The sequence below is a fragment of the Odontomachus brunneus genome, unplaced genomic scaffold (genome assembly GCF_010583005.1).
Source record: "Odontomachus brunneus isolate Ranch 3 - 2012 unplaced genomic scaffold, Obru_v1 Obru_scaffold_259, whole genome shotgun sequence".
Lineage (NCBI taxonomy): Eukaryota > Metazoa > Arthropoda > Insecta > Hymenoptera > Formicidae > Odontomachus > Odontomachus brunneus.
The window spans coordinates 330797-339489 of record NW_022639709.1 but is presented as its reverse complement, the minus strand read 5'-3'; the positions used below and the strand labels follow the sequence as shown (position 1 = coordinate 339489).

General features: G+C 46.4%; 1 protein-coding gene across 8 annotated transcripts in view; it reads left to right on the top strand.

Moving 5' to 3' along the window:
- Positions 1-8693, top strand: part of LOC116852858 — a 113342-nt gene that overhangs the window by 25955 nt on the left and 78694 nt on the right. For all 8 annotated transcript variants that reach the window (XM_032833597.1, XM_032833596.1, XM_032833598.1 and 5 more), the window contains one exon: positions 1706-2598. The gene's annotated coding sequence lies outside the window, so the exon portion shown is untranslated. The remainder of the gene's footprint in view (positions 1-1705; positions 2599-8693) is intronic.

Here is an 8693-nt window from a genome sequence, read left to right as displayed (position 1 = left end):
GAGAGAGAGAGAGAGAGAGAGAGAGAGAGAGAGAGAGAGAGAGAGAAAGAGAGAGAGAGAGAGAGAGTGTATGTGTGTCTCACCTTGCGAGACAGGGAGAGAGTCTTTGTACGATTTTTCAATGCGTGGCCATCTCGGAGATGGCCAGACGCTCGATCAAAGTATAAATTATTTAGCAGGCAGCAGAGAGGGGGAGGGGAGAGATCAACGACACACGTATATATACCGATACACACGCAGGGGGACGCGTGTTGCGGAGTAAATTCGATGGCCGACTTATCCAGCGGAATTTATTGGATTCCGCAACCGACCGCGGAATTGTAATTAGAATCGTGTTTGGCGTCCGTGGTCATGATCTAAATTTGCGCTCTCACCTCTTTCTCTCTCGCGAGTTTATTTAGGCAAAGATAGGCGCGATAAGTGGAGTACAATTGCTCGAGGGTGGAAAAAATATCTTTCCTAATTTATACAGCCAGGAGAGACGCGCCGGTGTTTTTGGAGATTCCGCTCGCTCGTGTGGTTCACCCGCAGCACTCGAGTCGCTGAAATTCAGGCGGGTGGTTAACCTCAATGCCGAAAAGCCTGCGCGTTCGTGCAGCCACGAGGCAGGCAGGAGCGAACGTATCGTTTCTTGAAAGACACGTATCGGCGCACACCTCGGTATTAATAGCGCGTCGGTGTGTGTGCGCGTGTGTGTCTTCTTTATAATGACACACATACGTGCGTCGGAGCAACGGTCTTTCGATTAAACAACGCGCGACACACGCGGTTATATCGCTCGTTTCGCCGTAAAACGAAGTCGTCGACGCGACGCGACGCGGCGGTTCGAAATACTCGAGTTGCGTAAGCCGTCGTTAGATGTACTAACCTAGGTAACTCCTCCCCCTCCCGGCCTTCTTGCGGCGGAATCGTAATTAGAGTTGTTTGGCGTCCGTGGTGAGCATTTAAATTCGCTTACTAGTCTCTGAAAAAGTCACTCGGCCAAAAATAGACGCGATAAACAATTTGTAATCGCGCGAACGTTCCGCGGTCACGATCGACCATTGGCGCAAATAGCGATCGATATCATAACGTGAAAGAGAAAACCCAATCGCTCGAAGAATTTTTCTCGTTGCGCGCGGCCGACCCTGCGTTTTGTTGCCATGATAGAGGTGGTCGTGAAAGTAGAATCGCAACGGCGGGACTTCGGCAAGTGTGACACGCGCGTTTTTTTTTCTCTCCTTCCATCATTCAGCACGGTCCGATCGTTATTGTCGTTTCAAGGTTATCGCGTTTACGTAAAACAATGCGCGTACGCAACGTGTAAACAGCCTACGCGAAGATCGCAAGTACCAGTCTCGTGCGGGCACAGTGGGAGGCACAATGAGAGCTCAGACTCGAGCATGACGCGAGGAGGCACACACATGTACACATATACGCGTACACATACGCACATATGTACACATACACATCGAGGCACGATTATATCTCGTATTGTATAAACAAATCTCTCGACGTTTCATCGAGCGATATCGCGCGACTCAGATTCGACTAATCGCGCCGGCCAGGTGCGCGTGCGCGTCCGCGTGTTTCGCGCCAAGCCGCGCGTTTCCCCCTCCGGCCGGTGGTGTCGCGTTCGCGGAGAGCGTCTCTCGGTGTTTTTCGCGTGGTTTTTCCGCGTCCAGTGTATTAATACGATCTTTCTCGTTGGACCCCGTCCCAGCAGAGATCGCAGCGGAAGCGGCGACACGCAAACGAGGTGGAGAAGCAGGAGATACAACGGTGCGAAAAAGAGAGGGTGGCGGAAGAAGAGGAGGAAGAAACAAGAGATTCGGCGATTCTGTCACTACCGCGGTCGGTGTCTACGCGTGTGTGCGTGCGGTGCCGCGTGACAGTGCACGTGGACGCGTGTGACAGTGCGCGGTACAGTGTACTCGGAGGAGGAAGAGGAAGAAGAAGAGGCGGAACAGCAGGACGCGGAGGAAGCGGAAGACTGCGACGAGGCGACGTACAAGAGGTGGTGGAGCTGGAAGAGGAAGAGGAGGAGGGGGAGAGTAATAGTAAAGCGAAAACGCGCACGAGGGGGTAGCGTGCGCGAGAGTGAGAGCGAGGGTGGCGTGGTGCGCGCTGTACGCGAGAGCAGCAAGAGAGAGGAGGTCAGAGGAAGCGAGGAGGGAGGGGAAGAAACAACGTGAAACGCCGCAACGGCTGGCGGCTCCTCCGCGCGGGACGCGAGGTATAATGCTGCGGAGTAACGTGCGAGGCGCGATTATCGGCTACCTGGATCGATCGGCCGATCGAATTTTCTAAATAGGTTATAGAGGTTAGAACGCGGTGCGCGCGCACGGCCGCGCCGTGTACGTGTACATATGTGTACGGGCGCGCGTGTGTGCGTGATTGCTGCGCGCGTACGTGCACAACAACAGTGTCGACATCAACAGCAACGGTATCAGCAACAGCATCATCGTCACCATCATCATCAACATCATCATCATCGTCGACGTCGTTCTCAGCCGAGGCCGGACCGGTGAATTGTGCGCCGGTTGGATCGACTCCGGCCCGCCGCCGCTGCGGGAAATTTCGGATCCGGTTCGCTTTCCACGGCTGACGTCATTACCGGTGAGTCGACTTTTCGTCTGCTTTCTCTTTTTCTCTCTCTCTCCCTCTCTGTCTTTGACCACCTTTCCTTGTTTTCGCGATGTCCCTTCCCTTTTTCTTTTTGTTTTCTTTACGCCCGCCGCGACGACGACGGCACTGTTTTCTTTCCGGCCGGTGGCGACCGAGCGCGCGATCGGCGCGCATTTCCGCCGCCGGACCCGTTACATTCGCGAGGTCGCGCGTCGAGATTTCACGTCGAGATTGTTTACACCACCTCACCGGGAACAATTAGGGAATTACGCCTTTGAGAACAAACCGCGAAGCGTGTGCGCGCGCGCGCGCTAATGTCGGTAGTTGGAAGAAAAAGATTGAGATGGCCGATTTTTCAATAGCAGATTTTTCAAGCTTGGAACTATATAACTTTAAATTCTATTCTAACAATATGTTTAACGTGTTTAAGCAGAGTTTGAACTTAGATTTCAAATTAATCTAGATAGATTTACATGAATATACATCACGACGTGAGACAATGGATGATGGAAACTCCACAATTTTTTTAATGACACGCAAATATATCGCATTAAATTGACAGGTAATTTTACGCCACATTATAATGTAAATTTTTTGTTATATATTGACTCAGCTACATATTTATTAAAAATTACGTTTTTATATTACATTCTGCATGACATATTGCTTTGAGCATATTTTAGTAATTCATTTTGTACTTTTTTGTATTTTTATTTCGTCATTTTATATGACAAATATGAACGCCGTATAAATCATAACCATAAAGGACACACCCTTTACGAATCGTCCGGTGAATTTACTGTCAAATTTATGTGTATCTGTCCATCTGCCACGATAGACTGATGTACATATACTTTACAATTTTATAACTTTAAAATTTAAGTATATTAAATTTCGAAATTCAGGAACGTCGAGTCCCTTATGACTGATTAGATTGCACTCATATTTAACACATAGAATAACTAAATATAAATACGAAAGAAATACGAAAAAAATAATGAAAATTTGCCGCAATTATGTCAATATAACATGAAAATCTAAACGTAATTCTTGCGTAACTTTGTTATTGCGTTAAATACAATAAAAAATTTACATCATCATATAAATTTAACAATTGATTTGATACACAGTTTACATACATATTTACATACATATTTACATACATATTTACTTCATTAATATAATTAAAAGAATTGCAAAGCCTTCATCATCGATTGTCTCACATGGTGATAATCATGAAAGTTTACCCGGGTAAATGCTATTGAATAATCGAATTGGAGAGATACAGCGATCCTCAGATCGCAAATTTGTAGTTGATTCTTTCATCTCAGCCACGATCGTGGTAAGTTCAGGAGAAAAACATCGTCAGACTTAGATGGTCGTGAATTTTGGAGCGTTTCGCCGGTATTTCGAAATTTATTGAAAATCCCGGCGGGCTGATTCATCGTCGACGTGGGATCTTTAGCGGAGCGCCGTATATTGTTTCCTAGTAACGCAGTAATCAGCAAAGTACTTTCCTACTTTCCACGTCAATGGGCGCAGATTTATCGTAAGATTAACAATACCCCCTCCCGCGATAAATCCCGCCGCGCGGCGTTGCTCGCGCGCGCGCTTATCTCGTAACGTACCAAGTGCTCGTTTAAATTAATCAGCGAATAACATGTAACGAGGAGATTGATAGCAAAACGCGGCGGATTCCCGGTTCCAACGGCCGCCAACTGCTCCTCCCTTACATTTCGTCGAGACGCTGCAATTTATCGTCGTCTATGCAACGATGCCTTTAATAATCGCGTCCGCGCCGATAAGACAGCTAACGACTTTGGCGGAAAGGTCATCGACTGTTATTTGTTTATCATTTTGTTGGACGGCATTTCGTAATTTCCCCGAGTGCCCACTTCACGTCGCGCTCGCTCGTGCGCGCGCGCTGATATTACGGCAATCCAGCTCGATTCATTCGTCGTGGAAAGGAAGAGCAACAAAAAGGGGAGAAGAGCGCGGGCTATCTCTTATCTGCTGCGTCTGTGAGTACCAATACGCGCGCACACAATAGATACCGCGTGGTGTAGGGGAGTATGCTAATACATACGCACATATATGTATATGTACATATTCAGCGTTATTTACCCGCTGGTATTTATTCGAAGCGTTTGTGCATTTAAATTTGTTTCAATAGATCTCAATTTACGCGTCGCGGCGTTAAGTAACGAATAATTTATCATGATTCGGAATCTAGTTTGCGATAGCCTTATCTCATTTCGACGCAATTCCGACGTTTCGCGGTGATATAATTTGGGAAACACTGCGCGCGCAGAAGATCGGTCGAGAGATTCACGATGTACGAGACGCGCGCGTACAACTCGCGAAAATCTAATGATCCCGCGCGACATTTTTCGGCAACCACGCGGCATCTCCGGCTTACTTGAACGTAGCTTCGATTTTATTTCTCGGGTTATGTCTCCGGGGTGACCAGGGCGTGGTCGTAATCTAACGCAACGTTGTCATGACCGAGTAGCAAATTAGGATCAAATTATTTCCAATTCGAATTATCTCCTGTATTGTTCAAGCACAAATTGATAATTATCTCAGCGTTCATTCTCCGTCGTGTTTGGTAATTAACTGGAGAACATTTGGTTTGAGAGTGACGAGTCTGAGAGAGACAGGAAGAAAGAAAGAGAGAGAGAGGAGAGAAACGCACCGCATAGGAGAGAAATTGCTCGTTAGGCGATACATTACCGTGTGTAATACCGTATAATCGTTAGAGACACGTAAGAGGAAAATTATTTTTGATTCATAACATTACAGCCCGTGGCATTAATTTACATTTTAACGAGCCCGCCGATAAGACACGCCGCCACCGCCGCCGATTCTCTGCGCCGATTCGCGTCGATTCCGCTGAAAAATGCGCCGGGGGATTGACCGTTAATCGTTATACCGAATGTGTATATGTGTCTATATACGTACGTATGTATGTATGCACATTCGTTTCTTAAGGACCGTCCATCTGGCGCGGCGCTAATTACCGCAACGCGGCGCGCCGTGTCGGGGGAGGAGGACGAAGAGAGGAAAAGAGGAGGAGGGCAGGAGGGATGGCGTAGCGTGCGTGCGTGCATGCATCATACGTGCCTGCCTGCATGCGTACGTGCGTGCGCGCGTGAGCGAAATGTACGCGTGACGTGCGCGCGTGAGCGAGAAAGTCCGTAATTACCGTAATTTAACGACAACTCGGTGCGGTCTAGCGTATGAAAATGTCGAAGAAGATGCGAGTATACACGCGCGCGTCCTCAGCGATCGGGAACACAATCGTTTTGGTGTTCTGTAATCGTTGGACCCGCGACGCGCGGGATCGAGGAAGAAGGTCTCGAGAACTCTCGCAGCCGCCGATCATCCTCCAGGTAACGGCCTGGTGGATTCGCGACCGATGTGTGTGCGCGCGCGCGCGCGTGTCAAGTTCTCGCGTGCGTCGGTGTATGTGTGTGTGCGTGAACCTCGCTCCGGCCACTTCTCCATCAGGCGGCTCCGGTCGTTCTTCTTTTACGAGCTCTGCGCGCGGGGAAGATGGCCGCTCGAACTGTGTAGCTCATCTCTCTCCCTCTTTCTCTCTCTCTTTCTGTATCTTCTTCTCCTTCTTCCTCCTCTTTCTCTCTTGCTTCCTCCTTGCCCTCTGTGTGCAGTTAGACGAGACTGACACAGAGACTGACTGGCTGGCTGGCAGGCAGGCAGGCAGGCAAGCAAGCAAGCAAGCAAGCAAGCAAGCAAGCAAGCAGGCAGGCAGGCCGACGGATGGTTTAGAGAAAGTTTAGAGCGGGAAGGGGGAAGGGGAAAGGATGCGCGAAGGCAGCGTAATGAAGGACACATGCGTGTTGTTCGTCGGCGGCTCGTTTTTCGAATAACCAAACGCTTAATAAACGCCGGTGACGATTTTGCGAAGCCTGAGGCAGATTGACTGGTGCGTTCAATCGTTCGTTCGTTCGCTTGCTCGCTCACGCCCGAAAGCCTCTGTGTATCGGAATGGTGATTATAGATTTCATATAGCCACTCGTGAGAGATGAGCAGAAGCGCGTTGTATTTCATACTTCGATCGTTAATTAAACCGATGCGATGCGAAGGGTTAATATATCGATTGAAACGTTATAAAACTTATTTAATTGAATTCGACTCGGTGTTCCGCGGATGGATTTCAGCGCGATTTAGCTTAATTAGAGAAAATCAACGCGTCAATTAAGATATTATTGAACGTATCAGACTGCGTTACTTCTTACGTTTTTTGTTTGAAACAAAATTAAATTTGAAGTTCGTTTGCGCCACGTGTAAAGTTTTAATAGCTATAATATTATCGTGAGTATTGATTTTATCGAAAAAAAAAGAGAAAAAAGAGACCGCGTAAAAGTCCTGACGTTTGAAGCAGGTCAAGTAACAATGAAAAATATTCATTTAAATTCTCTAATTTTGATAGAATAAACAATAACCTTTACATGAAAAGTTATAATTTTATTCTGAAAATCTTTTAGAATAAAGTTTCATTTAAAAAGCAGAGCGATCACCGAGTTACTCGAATTCGAGTGATTTTTCGTTCGTATAGAGTCGATTCTCTGTTCTTAATTGTTGAATGAATAGTTTCACTAGAAATTAAAAAGTGAATTTAATGTATCTCACTGTTATCGGGAACATATTCACTCTAATTGATTGAAACATTCACTCATATGGAGTCAGAATCTAAGCCTGAGTAAAACATTTATTTTCGCGATTTTTAATGGCAATATTTTCAGTATCATTTTGAGCAAAACTGCTGCTATTTTTTACTCATTTCGAGTAAGATTGCACTCGAAAAAATTTAGGTAGTAACAAAGCGTATAATTTCTCATTATTAAAACATTTGTTTTTAGCAAAAATATGTATATATTGGTACAAGAGAGAAAATATTTTATTAGTATATCCATGGAATATATATTTTCTTATCTTTTAAATATTTTGTTTTTCATATAGTGTAGTAGTTGGGCCTTAATCTCGGGAAGTAACAATTGCAGTAATTGTATCGAGTTGAGTTTTGCGATAATAAGATTTTTCCGATATTATCAGTCTTTCGTCTTGGTAAAATTTATATTTGTGCTCAATATCGAGTCTCGACGTTGCAGCCACGACTCTTGTCGCTTCGCGTGAGCCTCGCACTTTATTCGGTCCACGCCGTACAATTGTTTATGCGGCACAACGGAACCGGAAATTCGCGTCGGGAGGAGTAGAGCGTTTCAGACAAATTTTTCATGACGAATACGTCGGCGACTTCCCTTCGCGGGTCGTCGAGGGATCTTTTTCGTCTTCGTGCCGTATATTCCTTTTCGCTTTCTCTTTCCCTCCGTATTCCTGTCTCCCTCTCTCTCTCTCTTTCACTCACACTCCTGTCTTCTCCGACCCCTCTTCGCCCGCGTCCCTCTTCCGTTTCCATGCTTTCCCCTCCGATATCGTTCCATTCTAGCTCGTCGCTTCCCAACTCTTCGCGCGTCTCGGTCTCTCCGTCGGTCGCGTCGGTCGTTTTATACTAGAACGCGGATCGATATCGGAGTCCTATATAATAATAACGTCTACGCGAGAATATTTTGATATGTGAGGGAGGTGAAAGAGGGAGGGGCAAGGGGAGAGACAGGAAGAGAGAGAGACGCGCCCGAGGCGATTCGCGCGCGCTCTCGACACACCCGGAAACGGGGAAAATAAGTTAATTAAGGGCGACGGTGGCTGGCGATAACTGACGAAGCGCCGCGACGTGACGCGTCGTGTGCGTATCGACGCCGGCCAGAGACCTATATTCGACATGGCACGATAATCTGTACTTGTTATGAGTGTCTCGTCGTATCTCCCCCGTTTCCATCGCTCTCTCTTTATCTCTCTCTCTCTCTCTCTCTCTCTCTCTCTCTCTCTCTCTCTCTCTCTCTGACCTTCTCATCTTTTTCAAGTTAACGACAGGACCAAACAGTTTAATTGCCTATATCGAGAAAATAATATTGATTAATCTAATAAAAATTATAATTATTTTCGGCTTTAGCTATATATATATATATATATATATATATATATATATATATATATATATATAT